This window comes from Mustelus asterias, chromosome 15, assembly GCF_964213995.1.
Source record: "Mustelus asterias chromosome 15, sMusAst1.hap1.1, whole genome shotgun sequence".
NCBI lineage: Eukaryota > Metazoa > Chordata > Chondrichthyes > Carcharhiniformes > Triakidae > Mustelus > Mustelus asterias.
In genome coordinates, this window is record NC_135815.1 from 37,778,739 (window position 1) to 37,796,779 (window position 18,041).

At 42.2% G+C, this 18,041-nt stretch overlaps 1 protein-coding gene across 6 annotated transcripts in view; it reads left to right on the forward strand.

Moving 5' to 3' along the window:
- The first annotated feature begins 8,013 nt into the window (after positions 1–8,013).
- esrrga (estrogen-related receptor gamma a) overlaps positions 8,014–18,041 on the forward strand; it is a 264,166-nt gene continuing 254,138 nt past the window's right edge. For 2 of the 6 annotated variants that reach the window (XM_078229785.1, XM_078229783.1), the window contains exon 1: positions 9,773–10,111. The gene's annotated coding sequence lies outside the window, so the exon portion shown is untranslated. Of the gene's footprint in view, positions 8,061–9,772; positions 10,112–10,216; positions 11,642–18,041 lie in introns of those variants that run through there. The other 4 variants (XM_078229784.1, XM_078229786.1, XM_078229781.1 and 1 more) reach the window with 4 other exon arrangements.

Here is an 18,041-nt window from a genome sequence, read left to right on the forward strand (position 1 = left end):
TTAAATAGGTGGAGTTGAGTCTAACCTTTAACCCAGTGCCAGTTTCTGGAAAATGCCCATCATCCTGGATCACCTACTGTGGTCTTAAAAACAATATCTTAGTCAATATAGTACATGTGTTTGTCCTGTTGTCGCTTTTTACTGTTGCCACTTTTTTCTTTCCTGTTTCTCTCTCTCCCCCTCTCACACACTAATTGTACATTTTTTCCTGTTTGAAAGCAACTCAAATGACATATTTTGAGGCTAATAAATTGCCCCTCGGTATCCAGAGATGTGCAAGTTAGGTGGATTAGCCATGGTAAATACGTGGGGTTACAGGGATAGGACGGAGAGTGGGGAGGGGGGCTGGGTAAGATGCTCCTTTGGAGAGTCAGTGCATATTCAATGGGCTGAATGGTCTCCTTCTGCACTGCAGGAATTCTATGGATTCTATGCTAAAGTAACTGGAATCTGGGATTAATCTGGAGATGGGCCGGCACAGTGATTAGCACCGCTGCCTCACAGTGCCAGGGACCCGGGTTCAATTCTTGGCTTGGGTCATTGTTTGTGCGGAGTCTGCATGTTCTCCCCATGTCTGCGTGGGTTTCTTCCCACAGTTCGAAAGATGTGCTGGTTAGATGCATTAGTCATGCTAAATTCTCCCTCAGTGTACCCAAACGGGCACTGGAGTGTGGCAACTAGGGGATTTTCACAGTAACTTCATTGCAGTATTAATGTAAGCCTAATTGTGACATTAATAAATAAAACTTTAAAATATCAGATTAAGTTTGTGACTAGTTGGGAGGAGCAAGTTAACCATGCAATCCAGCAAGGAAGCTATACATGCCTTGTGTCCTTTGAACTATCATACTGTGCATTCTACCAACATTGTTCAGAGCATTCTGCTGTTGCTCCAATACTTTGAAGCTAACAGATGGAGACTTGACCTAAGTATGTGCAGGTTGGGGTATTGATAATTCTGATTTTTCAGGAGAGATAGGGTTGGAAAACAGCAGGTAGGACGATAGCACTAGATCATAAAGATGTTCTGGGGTTGCATTAAGATAGAGTCCACATTGAAGAAATTGTGAAATAGGAAGGCAAGTGGCTCAGTGAGAGGTAGAGACTTGCAGTCAGGTCAGAGAGGCAGGTAAGAACAACAACGCACTAATACTGAGTGATGTAAATTATTCCAAGAAGGACTGGAATAATCATGACGCACATTGTCAAAGTGAAAAATGCTTTATAGGATGCAACCAGACTTGATTTCTAGATCAACGTATTTCTAATCCAATCTACAAAGGAAGCAGAGGTCAATTTAGTTTTGGGGATTCATTCATTGGGGCCAGCGAGAGCACCAGTCTCTCTCCCCACCAAATTCACACATTCACATGCAAACTCTCACTTCAGGCAGGCTTGATGTTGAGAAGTCAGTGATATTTCTCGGTGAGGTAGTCCCTCAATTACACTGCCCGACGAGACATCTATGGCCATCTGCCTTCTTGGGCTCATCTTTCTATTTCGGTGACGTTATTCAGAGGGAAGTCTGTGAATAATACTGCTAAAGGTTTACAGTCTCCCTTGGCTTACACGAAATGCAATGTTCTGGGTCCAGATTACTTCTTGTCTGTTCCTTGCCGAACCTTTAGGTGCACAAGTTATGAAACTGGAGCATCTTCTTATGGCGAGAAGGTCAAACACGTGGCTGTCTAATCCGGTGTTGATGTATGACCTTCAGGAATAATAAACGGCAGGTAAATAAAAATGTACCGGTATTTTTATTTAGTGCCAGTTTGTGCCAGACTTCTTTTAAACTATTCAGAATCCTAACATGAGCGCTTGCTCCTCCATTTAGCCTCAGTGAAACAAATGAAAACACAACCAAATTACATACATTGCTACATTGACCTCCTCAACACTCACAACCTAGATATTTCAGAGATAACAAACGAAACGGGACATAATTGCTCCATGGGTGAAGTGAGCCTTTATTTTCATTTGTACCAATATATTTTCTATCAAGGTGTCGAAACAAAGCGGCCTCTTAAAGCAATCGTCCCCACTACACCTGGAATGAGCAAGACACGTTTGAATGTGCAGTCCTATGAGTGAGAGACTAATGCCAACCTGGATCAACTGGAATCATATTGCAGTCAGAGAACTGTCTTTAATTGGCATAACTGATTGGGACTTATACATGAATCTAGACAGCTGCAAGGGAATGTTTCGCACCATTGTTTTATGTGACTCCCTTATAACTTACTTTATTCTCCTGGTGTAATGATTAACAATACTAGCTGCACTGACTTTGCCCGATTTTTTATTTGCCCTGTCGTTTGATCCTATTTATTTCTGATCCTTTCTGTTTCTGACCCCCGTCACAATAACACAGGAATATTATTTCCCAACGTATTCGATGCAAACTATTCCAGATACTATCTGAGCTACTTGTAATCACTGGGTGGCCAGCAGGCAGGCCGTGCACAGTAGTCGCTACTGGAGCTCTGACACGGTCATATTTCTGCCTGAGACAATTAGGTCGAATATTTATTATTCTCCGAAAAAAAAACTTCCAACTTGTTAACATGTTCTTGTACCAATGTGACTGCAATCTTACATCAGACTCCATGGTGCATTTTTTTTTCCGCTTCAACTTTTAACCTCTCGCCTCTGTTACCTTGGTAACCATGGTAAAGCTTAGAGCGCTCATCAGACACAAAATAATTGAAATATATATCCACGTTATCAAACAAAAAAAAACATTCATTAAATAAACACCGGAGTCTATAAAGCACAGTGAAACCCAAAGAGATCAAGACCTGGGCAATCCTCCGACAAGATAAGCTACAGACTTTATTGTGCTCTCTGAAAATAATCTGTGTATTTGCTTCTTTGACCCTATTGCAGGTGCTTTCGAGACATTGATAGGGGACGGTGTGATAACTCGGACAACACCAGAAAATAGTGTTCGCGATGAAATTCAAGCGACCATTCGGGTGCAGTCCAACAGAACACAACATGGGAACAATTAGCATTGATGCCCTGCCACACAGAGTGCCTTTGGGCTTGAGGAACGCAGTGCCTGGCCACGGCACACATGGCATCCTGTTCTCCTGGAGTCCTCCGGGTTTGAGTTTCTAGTTGCACTCCCACACCTAATGGAAAGTGATGATATTATTTATGTCCATTTCCCTCGCACTGAGCTGGAGTTTCCACCTATCTATCCATCAGGCTATTTACCTTTCTTATCGCAGCCCCTGTTATCAGCTATCAATCTCGTCCCGCGTTTATCTCCATCTGTGCGTGTGTGTCTAATCTTCCGCCGCTGCCTAAGATATGTGACAAAATATCTTCCATTCTAATTTTGTATCGCGGGGCGCAGTATCAAGCATTGTTGGAGGAATGTTGCAGATGCACAATGAATATTCTTTAAGTCATGTTTTACAATTGAACAGGATGCTGAGACTCTGTGCCGCCAGCGTTGCATATCTAACATTGTCTCACTTACAAAAAAATCTCATTCTAAGTTGTCGAGCCCTAGGTTCGAACTTTCCTTTCGCGCTGTTTAGGGGTGCAGCATCTATCCCAACCACCCGCTTGCTCTTGTCAGTGTAGACCCTTTGGCGGGATAAGGCTGACATGCACTTTATTGATTCGGCAAAAATAAACTTTGGAAACTTATTCAATGTATAAAATAAACTGATAGACTGTCCTATACTTATATACAGGGGAACTGAAAGTAATTGTTATCCTTTGTCTTTTGAAATATTGTAGAATTATCGGAAGGAAACCCCCCCATCTCGGCCATCCCTGACAACAGAAACATCTTACGTCGTTTGAATGAAGTCCACTACCTTCAAAATCAAACGTTTTCACCCAAAGTATTGAATTCTTTTCAGCCGCGTTCGTTGTATTTAGAAGTTGTGTATTACTTTGCCAAACCCAGGACTACAAGTTTTCTTGTTTATTTTTACTGCTTGAAGTGACCTGTCGATTCGAGCAATAATAACTCAGCCCGGACGCCCTTCTGATTAGTGCGTTTCTGTGGATTTTGCAGTGCACCAGTTAAATGGCACTTGGTAACTTTTGCCAATCGACAACATGCAAGTGGTTAATTAACATTGTGAGAGAGGCAGGCCACGCTCCATTTCTGGTGCGGAGTTTTGCATTGATTACTTTGGAGTCACAATTTGCCCCACCTTTGATTTTGGACGATAGCTACCCGAGTGTTACCGTGCGTAGAAATGCATATAGAAATGAATAGTTTGTTGGCTGTTTAACTCGTGGTGGCCCAAGAACCTTCCCAGTTTCTGTGAAAAAAACACTTGCAAGTTGTTGATTTGAAAGTTTCAATAGAACGTCTCAAGCATATTTCATCTTACACCACCAATATTGAAATGAACGTATACACCTATAGATAAAATTAAAATATGTTAATGATTGAATGTTAATTGCACGCGTCTCTTGTGAAGAACTAAACGTGTGGTCTTAAATTTGGACAGTTTTGCAGTGTTCCAAGCAAACAAAGGCTAAACTTCAGATTTTAATACACCTCTAACGATATATTGGAGATTTAAACATTGGGGATGAAACAATCACAGTTTCTCCACGTCTCCGTACACTTAAATTCCTCAAATCCACTAACCCATGCGCAGGGAAACAAGTTTAGCAAGCGCTGCTATCAGATGTCCTGCAATGCAGATTGAATTGTATCGAAGAGGGTTGTCAAAAAGAAAAGTTTCCACCGTGTCTCCTGGCAGAAATCTTCACCTAGTTTTGCGTCAAGTGTATTATTAGTAATATATATCATAATTAATCTCACACTGCCTCCTTTAGCATCTACACTCCCATTGCATTACTGCTAAGTACCATGTGAGAAATGTTTTTGCAAATCGTAATTCGTAACTCCATGCATCAAGTTTTCTTCTCAGCAGCTTCCTCCATCTCCGTCTCCAGATATCTGTTCCCAGCTTCCACTGATGTTCAATGCTGGATTTCTTGACTACCTTCAGTTCTCTCTCCATATTTCAAAAAGTCTCAGGTTGCATTTTTAAAAAAACTTTGCCTAACGCTTCTTCTCTGGACACACACTGCAAATTTCGTCTAATATCTATAGTTCTCTGGCTTCCCAGTCCTGTATAAATTTGCGCAAATTTGTGTTTCCGGTTTCTTTTAACCTGTACGATTTTATATTTCCTCCCTGGAGCTGGCTAATGGTAAATTCGCTCTGACTCTAATGTCTTCAAGTTACTACAAGTTTTATAAATGTGATTTCTAAATCACGAATGTTGTTTTAAATGACCACTGTTAAAATGATTGGATTACCATTGGCGCCTGTAGCGAAGGTACAGGTTTTCATTTCGATTTCTCCATCCCTCGAACGCGTTTATTGCAAGGTTAATGGTTCAAACAAGCTAGGTACTTCGCATCAATATTTTATCTGTCTTAATTAATATCTTCTTTGAATCAAATGTCCGCTGAAGGGTACAACAGCCCTAAATCAGCATCATACACAACATTCTGTCCAAATTTCATTATAAGGTCACTTCTCGGTGTTATAGATGTGTTCAACAATCTTATTTGCAACATTCAAAAGACACCTAGTGATCCTATGGGTTTTGCCATTTCTCACTGATCCGCACAATTAGGAAGATGGTTCGTGAGCAATTTTACCGCTCTTTCTTTGAAACAATTGTGTATTGTTTTCTGCATCGCTATTGCATCTGGCGGTGAACTCCCACAACTGAAGTCAACGAGGACTAAAACCACACTCTGATCGTCTAACCATTCTCATACCTGCAGATAAGGCTTTTACAGTGCGCTTGTTTGCTTGAATATTGCGCTGGCCTCTCAGTTACAATACCCCTATTGTACTTTCAGAAACAGTCCCTTTACTACCATGTGTCAGTGAAGAGTTAATGGGCAAAGGCAGTGTGTGCATCATATGCTGCAAAAGCGGATTTTATTTAGCTATACTGTTGATGTAGGAATCTGGTGACAACCTAATAAATAGTCTTTTAAGTTATTCATTGATAAACGCGTTACAATAAATGGCGCTTAATAATGTAAATGTAACCAAACATCTGACTAAAAATGTTAGATCTCCAAGAATGTAAACATTTTTTTTTGCCCAGTACACAAAGCTCTAGATGGTGTATTTTTCAACAAACCAATTCCTATTTATTTTTTCTATTCTTCTAACTGAGAGTCATAACAGAGTGTGCGCGTATGCGCCAGACATGAGAGTTATGGAATACTACGTGAGTCCAGGGGAAGGCTAACACCTCTTGATATTTTAAACAATCCTGATGTTATCTGGCGCCGGGGCAGTATTTAAATCCTCAAATCTGAAGAGACAGCGTGCCATCAAATTCAAGTTTACTTCCCTGATTCACTTGCGGATGATGGGTGACTCAAAAGTCTATCTTTAAAAAAAATACAGGATAGAATCGCATACAATTCTGTAAGTCATCCCCAGATATGCCGAGGATATTTTAGCGATAGCTATTTCAAAATGACCACCTTAGTTCTAGCTTCCCAGGTTGGTATCAGATGCTGTCAATGTTACAAAATGTGAGTTCTAATGTCAGCTAAAATATGGCTCAGTCGTCGGGCAGCGTGGACTGGAGTATTGATTGCATTTCCAATTGTCCCATTCAGGTAAAGGTGAGTATTCGCGTCAGTAAAAAATAGCTAAAAGTTAGGAGAAATGAGAATGTTCAAGGGGAGAGTGGGAAGTTGATGAATTGGTCTTCAACTTTTAAGTCATATACATGAGTTTTCAAAGCCAGCCTTGCAGACGGATTAATGCGGATCCTTTGTTATTATTTTATGGGGCATGAGATTGGAAATGTATGCAGTGCAGAAACAGACTGATGGACATAAATCAAAGGCTGATTTCTAGTCACATCACCTCCTTTAAAACGCCTGGAAAGCCTTTTGAGTCGAAAAGGAAAGAAAATGACCTGTAATTCGACATATAGAAACATGCTTCAGATGAATTTCCAAGTCCTCTGGTAATGAAGCATTGATGTCACAAGTAGCATTTGAAAAAAAAAATACCCGCACAATTTAAGTGTAAAAACAAGGCATAGCGATTGAATGCGGGCAAGAGCAAAGAGCTGAACGCCGGGGCAGAGAAATTGATCTTTTCATAACTCCAGCATTCAAACCACATCGCTAATTCATGAGTAGTCGTCGGCGCGAAGGTATACGACGAGCAACACATAATCTAAACAGTTTTAGCCATTTGGACAAGAAGAGAGCCAAACTAATCCGCAAAAAACCAAGAACGTTTATTTCAAAGTTAAATTAATTAGCAGCACGGGTAACACAGACACAAACTATTTAAATAAATTAACTGCGGAATTGCAATACAAGAAGAGGCAAATTGATCTAAGCCTTAATCTTGCGGGGGGAGGGGGGGGGGAATAACAGAGAAAATGCACCGGAATCAAATTCATTTTTCTCTTGATAACAACACCTATCCCAAAATGGGAGATGAATGTCTTTCTTTTCTCTCTCTAACAGATCAAAATATAGCAATGTGCACGGTTCCTACCGTAAGTTTTAATGCTGGCAACATGCACAGATTTCTGCCAATTTTCCTATCATTACAGTTGGGTATACTTTCTCCTCAGGTGTATCAGGCTGGCGCTCTGAGATAAAGAGCAAATCCTTCACCCTACAGGTTTGCTGTGTGGATCTGCCTAGGGCTCTCTCGCTCTCTCTCCCTGTCTCTCCCCCCCCCCCCCACCTACTACCCCCCCCCCCTCCCCACACACACACACACACACTCCTATCTATCTTCGCACATTCTGTTTCTCTCTCTTCCACTTGAAGGGGGGCTCATGCGCAAAATTACGCATTCTTCTCTCATTTGTTCCTTGTATCAATCAAAAAGTTGGCTATTTATAGGCTACAGAACATGGGATGGTAATACTGATCTCCCCCCTCTCTGTCTGTTCTGAAGTTGTTAAGTGGTCAGGTTGAGTGCCGCTATTTGGCCATTTGCTATTGCTGAGTCCAGGAGGAAGGTCCCAAGCTGTGATTAACTCAATCTCACTGCAGCCACGAACCATGTGAGTACCTAAATAATTATATTTGGACACCAAATAGCACACTGTTTCACATGCCTCTCACATTATGGATACGGTGTAGCTATTTTCTCGCATTTTTTTGTAGGTATGCCTTATAGCTCAGAATATAGCGAACCTATTCCTGCGTCTCGCTGTTTTGATAAATGTGTCATCTAGCAATTTTTCACTTGAAGGACGCAAGATAATGCATCTTTTATAGATGGAATGCATGTTAAATGTCTGTTGTAGTATCCGCCGTGCTCTCTTAGATAGGATATGATGAAGGCTGTTGTTATGTGAAATTGCAGTTTAACTTAATATTCGATTTTTAAAAAACAAAATTCCCTCCTCGCTGAAGGCAGTAAAAACTGTTGTGTGCGTTGCAAGAAGAAGCGAACCTTCAGATTAAATTTGCAACCGATCAGGAATGAGATGGGAATTTGCAGTCCTATAAATTAAATATTTTGCCGCCACTACAGCCCCACCGTGATGTATCCCGCGGATAGTGAGGGGGGGTTACACGGATTGCTATCTGGCAAATAAATCCGGGGTTTTCTTCAAGCTGATTTCGATGCGTTAAATCAGGGTCAGAAATACAACTTCTGCCCAGGTCCTATCGAATACTGAATGCGACATTTCTTGCTGTTTCAACACAAGTCTGCGACAGGGGTTTGACTGGGGACTTGATTCAATTCACGCGTTTTATAGCCCGTCCCCTGTCCAAATTCTAAACCGAGCCAGACGCGATTATTATTTTTTTAAGTTTGAAGTTACACCCAGCGAGTATGTGGGTTAGATCCGCGCCACAAGTTAAAGAGGGGTAATTAATGGTCGCGATGAGATACATGACGGTTCTTTCGAGATGGATAGCGTTTCTTTTTTGCTTCTCCCCCCCCCCCCCCCCCAGCAGTCATTGTTTTAAACCCGGAAAGTTGGAACGGAAAACTACACTGCCCCATTCCCCCACTCAGACAATAGCTAATGCGTTCAAACTTTAGTTGCAGCGCTGACTTCAGTGATTACACGGCTGTCAACGGGCGGAACAATCATCCCCTTTCCCTTAGGGCAGTTTTATAGAGGAGATTACCATTGGCGCGGGGTCCCAGTTAATACACACATTAAAAAAAACAGGAACATGCAAGTAAAATAGACCCCCACCATCACAGAAAAAAAGAGTGGCAATTCTTGCTAAATAACGCATGACGGATAGACGCCCATCCTAAGATCCTCCTGATAACATCAACTTTCTCCCTAAGATCAGCTTTCTGATCCCAGCATCTATCATTGTTAACGCAATGGCATTCCCGATTTAAACACACACACACATACACACTTTCCATCGCAAGATTTGCTTCCCAAACTGAAGCTACCAGTGTTACCTGGACATTAGGGAGCGGATGAACTGTCAACCTTTTTTTTAAATGTAGGTGAGTTTTTTTTTGTGATTTCCTTAACTTAAAAAAATAAATTGACAGATTAATCGCCGCTTCTAAATTAATTATTATTATTTTTAAAAGACCGAAATGGCTTGAAGTGCACATTTAGTTAACAATCTGGAGCACCGCCAGTTGTGAATTTCGTCCCCCCCTCGTCTGTTGCAACTTGTCATTGATAAAATAAAGCAGGGGGAATGACGCTCTAGGTCACGCTAAGTACGGACGGGCGCATTGCCGAGCGGGGTGTGTGCGGATCACATGGCCGCTCAGACAGCAAGGCTCTGGGAAGCAGTAAGCCCAAGCAGCCCGCTTGCAAAAGGCACCGGCTCCCAGAGCAAGGCGAGATCCCCGGCCCGCCGGCCCCGGCTGCCCTCCCCCCCGATCAGCCGGCAGAGCCGGGGCCGCCGCTTCTGCCGTCACCCCCTAGACTTTAAGAGAGTTCCTGGCTTCCCAGGAAAAGGGGAGGTGTGTGTATGTGTGTGTTGTAAAAGAGGGTTGCAGCGTTTCCGAACCCCGTGGACATTAAAGCGAAAGTAGCCGGCTTCCATTTACTTTAAACTCCAAAAAAAAATAAACCCCCGGCACCAGCTCGCCATCTGATAGGGAGGTTGTCCAAAGGTAATCGTAAATCAATCACACATTTGCTTAAAGAGGAAAGAACGTGCAGCGTTTTCTGACAGTCTCTTGATTGCGATTTATTAAAGCGCCTGCGAAGCGGCTGATGTTACCCTTGGAGAAGGTTGCCACTGTGTAGCAACCCCCAGCTACTAAACTTCCTGCCACCCTTTCCCTAAAGCAGCCTCGGTGTCTGCCACAAGAAGGGGGGGAAACGGTGATGTGTAATCATCATTCTGCAGGTCTTGTCCTGAAAAAAAAATAGACGATAGTTTTGACAGCTGGTCCACTGTAGGCCTGTATATCGTGGCGCGTCAGTTACATTTTTTTTTGCTTGCTTGGCTCAGTTTTGTTTTGACCACATGGGGTTGGTGGTAGAAAGCACGTTACGTGCTGGAGATAGCTAGTTCCTGACCATATACAGTTTGTGTGTGTGTGAGAGGGAGAGAGAAAGAGCCGGTTATGTGCCTGTGTGTTAGGAAGATGTGTACTAGAGGAAGTGTGTGTGTGTGTGAGAGGGGGAGAAAGTCACATTGAATGCTGGGCCGGCGTGCCGCAGTATCTCGGCGAGAAACAACACGATATCTTAACTGTATTCCGAGACATTTTTTAGTGGCAATAAAGCGGCAGCAGCCCCAGGAAACCAGACCGTGGCTCTCAGACCAGGTTAAAGAGACGGCCCCAAACCCGGCAGCGTGTAACTTGTGAGCTGTGAGCAAGGAGCCACCGTCCAGCCCAGTGTAGATTTCGAGTGGATTGAGCCAAATGGTTTGTCAGTGAGGGGAAAGCGCTCCTGTTGTACTGGAGGCCCACTGCTTCCCAGGACGTTGCAGCAAACAGTACACAATGCAAGCTCCCAATGCAGTGTGAAACGGACAGGATTCTAGATTGAACCCAAACTGAATGAATTACTGCAATAATCGCACTGCGATTGCATGTCAGCGCCAGACTCTTATTATTCATAAGCACACCTTTCAGGAACACCGATCTGGGGGTACGCGGAGCTGAGAGCTCTGCAGGCCCACCAACAATGTGAACTATCTGCATGATGCAATTGTAAAGCTCCAAGTTAAAAAAAAAAGCACACTTCAAAATAGGGGGGCTGGTTTGGCTGGTTTACGTTGAGACAGTTGATAAGGGTACGGTCACATGCAAGTTGTTGAACTCGCCTTCCACTTAAAACCCCTCGTAGTGGCACTCTTGAAATTTGATATCATTGCTTTTTAGTGTTTATCGTGACGCAGAGGCCCTGACAGGCAGACCCTGCAAATCAAGGACTCTGGCTTTACCGACGTTGTGCTCCTGGTTCCACTTCTTCCCTATTTAAAAGCAAGGTCCTTGCTTCGCCTTATTGAGTCCCGTCCTTTTCTCATTTTCGCGTCCCATCATATGTGTCCTCTAGCTGTTTTGAAAGTCCCAAAAAGCAAGTTGCAGGAATTTTTTTTTGGTTAGGGTTAGCTTAATCGCTCTTTCATTCAAAGGTATCGCCAACACTCTCGCTGATTATCCCGTCACTGAGAGAATCCAGCACCGGTAAGTTTCACGATAGAACACTTCAAATAGACAAAATAGCCTTTCAATCATTCTATATATTTATATCTTTTCATACTGTAATATGTAACAAATCTAGATCATTCTGTCTATCGAAATGTGAATTAATGGTGTTGCAGTGTTATTTGTTTACATTGTTTTGCCACTACTTTTGTGTTTTTGTGCTTTTTGCATTTATGGGGATAATATGACAATTCACTATATACTCATTCTACCGAGCTGTTTCACTGAAATAGAGTTTGTTAATATTGCCATGGCGTGTTTAATGTTCATCTCATTGCTTTTGCTGATTAGTGGATCATCTACTTGCTTTCACCGACTGACCTGCCTCTTTCCAATATGCTATGTGTAGAATAGCGTCTACATGGAGGGTTAAAACACTGCCAAACAAATCTCAGTACACATCCTGAGCTTGGCCTATAATTAATAACGTACAATGCCGGCAGTCAGCTGATCAAATGCCCTCTCCTTGGCAACGCAGGTTGGTGGATCTATTGCGCTTTCTGAGAAATTCTTGCGTTTGGTCCAAAAACTGCACACGGTTTAACTAGTGAATGTGAAAATGGTAACCATAGCTTCCAAGAGCTTAAAAACAAAAAAAAACTAATTGAATTCATTTTTTTTGTGTGTGTGGACCTTTCAATTGAAAAGGCACACAGAACAGTCAAACATTGTTGGGTGTAAAATAATGTTTGAAGTCTTTATGGTGACACCCTGTTACCACATTGGATGGTTTATACAAATTCTAAATCGATACCTCTAGAATTGTAAAGCACAAGTGACTAGTCCCAGTGCTTCCTGCATCATTTCTCATTCTCAAAATAAACCTCACAACAAATCATTCAAAACATAAATGAGTTTTTGGAACATTGAAGTATTGAAAGTGCGGTACTGTCAGCAGAGAGATGTCAATTTTACGAAGGTGATTATGTAGCAGATTAAAATGCAGACTCATCAATTCCTTAATTTTTCAATATCCTGATTTCTAGATGTTTCTTCTCAGAATTCTTGTTTGAATATTGACAGCACTACTCTCAATTAGTTACCACCATTAAGCTTATGGTATCATGCCATAGTGTAAGATGTGCAAAATATGGTCTGTCTAAGTGCAAGTTAAATTTCATGGCTTCTTTGTAAAAGGTGTCGTAAGATATTTTAAACAAAAATATTTGTGAGCAATGATTGACTGTGCAACATCATTTAGCTGCTGGGTTAGATGGTTTGACATGAAGTTTCGAAAACAGCATGCACTATCTCTTGAAGGCTAGGGGACACTTTGCTTGCCTGGCAGTGATGCTGATGCTTGCCAGGTGAAGTAAATTCATCTGCAAATGATGGTGCTTTGTAACCAAGATGGGTTCCTGAGGAATATTGTTTTATTTGGGAAAATAAAATTGCTCACAAATTGCACCCATTGCAGGTGGGTGCTTTGCATTCACATGTCAGGTAATGCATTTCTAATATTGCCCCCCCCCCTTCCCCCTTCCACTCCACCCTAGCAGCTGGGAAATCTTGACTTCATTAGACTGAACATGTTTGCCTCAGGCTTTTTGAAGTAATTGAGTTGTAACTCCGGTTAGATTTTAAGGGGTTGAATTGTTATTTTAGGTTTTATGGTTAGATGCTCTAGTTAAATTTTCGGTTTATGATTAAATGTGAGGATACAAACTGGGGTCAGTGCGTTGTTTTTAAGGATCACATTCTGTGACTCTACCGAATGTTCTGGTTACTCTTTTGGGGGTTATGGTTTGGAATTGAATTATTAGCTTTTTATCGGTCTGCCGCGTAGGGTCTTTCAATCCACTGAATATAATTTTAGAGAAAAACATGCAATTGACACGCATACCAGAAAACAAAATAGATGTTAATAGCTTCAATCGTCATGAAAAGTGTGTCGTCAAGCATTTTTATCAGGAGAAGATGGGCTATGTAGCATTTTTGTTGTCATGATGATAATTGTACTGTTAGCGCATTTGTTTTAGTAGAAAAAATTGTGTCAACGTACTGCAGTTGTTACACTCAACACTCTAGTGCCATCTAACAATTAAAATGGCTGACTCTATGTTGTGCTTTTGGGAGCAACTCGTCCTGATTTTGTAGGACTTGGCCTGAATGATATCCAGTTTCCTTTGATGGCATTTTTCTACAGCTTCCAGGAAGCAAATATATAGTTAATGTATTGGGTGCTGGCTCAACTTCTGTTATTTATGGTTACAGTTTTTCCAAAGAATGATTTCTGAAATGTTTCTGCTTCTTTAACTCGGCAGGACAACTTGGCTCATTTGTTATGGATGTGAAGTTTTTGCCAAATGTCACCAAAACTGAAGGCTGTTGTAAGACACTATGATGTAGCATCAAGTGATCAACTGTCTAGATGCTGGATTCCTAGATTATACAGTCCATGATAAGAATAGTTCCATTTCACCTCCCACATTCCTCCCTGAAGAACAAACTTAGTCCAGGTCCAGTAAAATGATGCTGTATTAGTTTTTATTCTAGTTCTTGTGTGCTCACCTATGTCTTCCTGCAAAGGCTGTTGCTACTCTACAGCTACCTTTTCAGTAAAGAGTGGAATTGGCTCACTTAGCGATGACTCCAATGACTCACGGTTGTCAGACAGAAGGCACTATTAGCAGGCAAAGTCAGTTATGACCTTAATTACTCTTCATCCCTCAATGTTCAGTTAATCATACAATTTTATCAAATTTGTGTGTGGAACGGTACATTCTATATTATTTTAGCTTCATGTCTTTCCATTTCTCACATCAAACGTTCTTGTGGCCTTTGAGTGGGACTGACACTTTAGTGCCACGTTATGGATAGTTTTATGTCTGGCTCGTATTTGCGACAAATCAAATCCATTTCACTTGGGACTTTTATGAGTTGTGAAGCAGGTCACTTGTCTCACCTCTTTGGACTAGTTTTAAATTTGTCCCCAAGAAGCAAAAGGATGGTGTTCTTAACCTCCTGACATATTCAATCATCTGTAAAAAGTCCTGACCTCAATGGCAGTGTCGAGTGGTACTCCCATTTTCCCCTTTGAAATAGCAAGGATTGTGCCAAATCTTTGTACTAGTTATGTTAGAAATGTCATTGGACGCTTTTTGAATAAATCTGCTTGAATGCATGTTGGTATATTGTTCTAGAAACTCCATCAATGCAGACTAGCGCTGTGCACATAGGTTCGTAAGTGGTGATTTTTTTGAAATTATGCCTATTTTGGTACTCACTCAACCTTCATATTGGGATTGTGGTTACTGTTCTGCAGTGCCACAATTCCTCACAAGAGATTAATATTGAAATTCAATTCAGAATGGTGATGATACCGAGACTCTAACTAGATAAGGAGTTTTACACCTTGGTTGGATTAGCTGGGATTTAAAAAAAAAGTATTCTTTTACTGAATGTGGACATCACTGGGTAGCTGGCATTTATTGTCCATCCCTAATTTCCCATGGGAAGGTGGTAGGGAGCTGCTTTCTTGAACTGCTGCAGTCCATATAGGTGCATCACAATGCTGTTAGGAAGGAAGTTCCAGGATTTTGACCCAGCCACAGTGCAGGAATAGTGAAATGGTTACCAGTTAGGATGGTGTGTTCCTTGGAGGGGCCTTGCAGGTGGTGGTATTCTCAAGCATCTGCTGCCCTGTCCTTCGAGGTGCTAGAGGTCACGGGTTTGGCAGGTGCTGTTGAAGGAGCCTTGGTGAGTTGCTGCAGTACATATTGTAGATGGTATTTGCTGCTGCCACTGTGCATCGGTGGTGGAGGGAATGAATGTTTGTGGATGGGGTGCCAATCAAGTGGTTTACTTTGTTCTGGATAGTGACAAATCTTTGAGTTGTTGAAACTGCACACATCCGGGCAAGTGGAGATTATTCCATCACACTGCTGACTTGGGCCTTGTGGATGGTGTACAGGCTTTGGGGAGTCTGGGTGAGTTCTTGACACATAATTCCTAGCCTCTGACCTGATCTAGTAGCCACAGTATTTGTATGACTGGTCCAGTTCAGTTTCTGGTCAATGTTAACTCCCCAGGATATTGATAGTGGGGGATTTAGTCATGGTAATGCCATTGAATGTCAAGGGGAGATGGTCATTGCCTGGGATTTGCGTGGCATGAGTGTTATTTGGCACTTATCAGCCCAAGCTTTCATCCAAGTCTTGCTGCATATGGACACGGACTCCTTCTGTATCTGAAGAGTCATGAATGGTGCTGAACATTGTGCAATCATCATCCGCAAACATCCCTACTTCCGACCTTGTATTGAAGGGAAGGTCATTGATGAAGCAGCTGATGATGGTTGGGCTTAGGGCACTACCCTGAGGAACCCCTGTAGTGATGTCCTGGGATTGAGATGATTGACTTCCAACAAGCACAATTATCTTCCTTTGTGCTACATATGACTCCAATCAGTGTAAGTTTTCCCCTCAATTCCCAATTCAGTTTTGTTAGGGCCCACTGATGCCACAGTTAGGCAAAAGCTGCCCTGATATCTAAGGCAGTCACACTCACCTCAGCTCTGGAATTCAGCTCTTTTGTCCATGTTCGAATGAAAGTTGTATTGAGGTCAGCTGAGTGGCCATGGTGGAACCCAAACTGAGTGTCAATGAGCAGAGTATTGTTAAGTAAGCTTTGTTTAACAGCACTATTGATGACACCTTCCATGACTTTGCAGTTGATTGGGACTAGACTGTTGGGACTTTAATTGCCTAGGTTGGATTTGTCCTGCTTTTTGTGTGCAGGCCATACTGTGGCAATTTCCCACATTGCCGGGTAGGTGCTATTGTTGTAGCTGTGCTAGAACAGCTTGTCGAGGGACACGGTTAGTTCTGGAACATAAGTCTTTCCGTACTATTGTAGGAATATTGTCAGGTCCTATGGCCTCTTCAGCCATTTCTTGATACCACCTAAAGTGAATCGAATTGGCTGAAGACTGGCATCTGTGATGCTGGGGACCTCAGGAGGAGGTTGAAATGGATCATTTACTTGGCACTTCTGGTTGAAGATTGTTGCAAATGCTTCAGTCTTGTCTTTTGTACTGATATCACTGAGGATGGGGATATTTTTGGAGCCTCCTCCTCCAGTTAGTTGTTTAATTGTCCACCATAATTCATGACTGGTTGTGGTAGGACTGCAGAGCTTATGTCTGATCTGTTGGTTGTGATATTGCTTTGTCTGTGGCTTTCTGCTTCTGCTGTATGGCGTGTATTGTAGCTTCCCCATATTGACATCCAAATTTTCCTTTTTAGATATGCCTGGTGCTGCTCCTGGTTTGCCCTCTTATATTCTTCATTTAACCAAGGTTGATCCCCCCCGGCACGACGGTAATGACAGAGTGGGGGATATGCTGTGCTATGAGGTTACAGATTGTGGTTGTATACAATTCTGCTGCTGCTGATGGCCCATAGTACATCATGGATGCCCAGTATTGAGTTCCTAGATCTATTCAAATTCTACCCTATTTAGCACGGTGGTAGTGCCACACAACACAATGGAGAGTATCCTCAATGTGGGGACAGGACTTTGTCTCCACAAGGACTGTGCAGTGGTCACTCCTGCCAATACTGTCATGGACACATGAATCTGTATTAAGCAGATTGGTGAGGATATTGTCAGGAAGGTTCTTCCTCTTATTGGTTGCCTAACACCAGCTGAAGACCCAATCTAACAGTTATGTCCTTTAGGACACATCCATCTTAGTCAGTAGTGCTGCTGCCAATCCACTCTTGGTGATAGACATTGAAATCCTCCACTCAGAATCTATTCTGTGCCAGGGCCACTCTTAGTGTATCCTCCCAAGTTTTTTTATTCGTGATAGGATATAGTCATCGGTGGCTAGACCAACATTTATTGTCCATCCCTAATTGCCATTGAGAGAGTGGTGGTGAGCTGTCTTCATGAAATCCTGCAGTCCATGTGTTGTTCGAATGGAGGTCCAGGACTTTGACTCAGTGACAGTGAAGGAATGGTGATATAGTTCTAAGTCAGGATGGTGTGTGATTTGGAGGGGAACTTGCATGTGGTGCTGTTCCTATGCATCTGCTGCCATGTCCTTCTAGGTGGTAGACGTCAAATGTTTGGCAGATGAATCATTATTGGAGGAATAATGATTCATCAGCTGCCGGGGCTCGATAGGTAATAATCAGCAGGTTTCCTTGCCCATGTTTGCCCTGATGCCACAATACTTTATGGAGCCTGGAGTCAATGTTGGGAGCTCCCATGGTAATTCCCTCCTGACTGTATACCACTGTGCCATTACTTCTGCTGGGTCTGTCCTGTTGGTGGGACAGGACATACTCAGTGATTTGATTTGATTTATTATTGTCACATGTGTTAACATACAGTGAAATGTATTATTTCTTGTGTGCTATACAGACAAAAC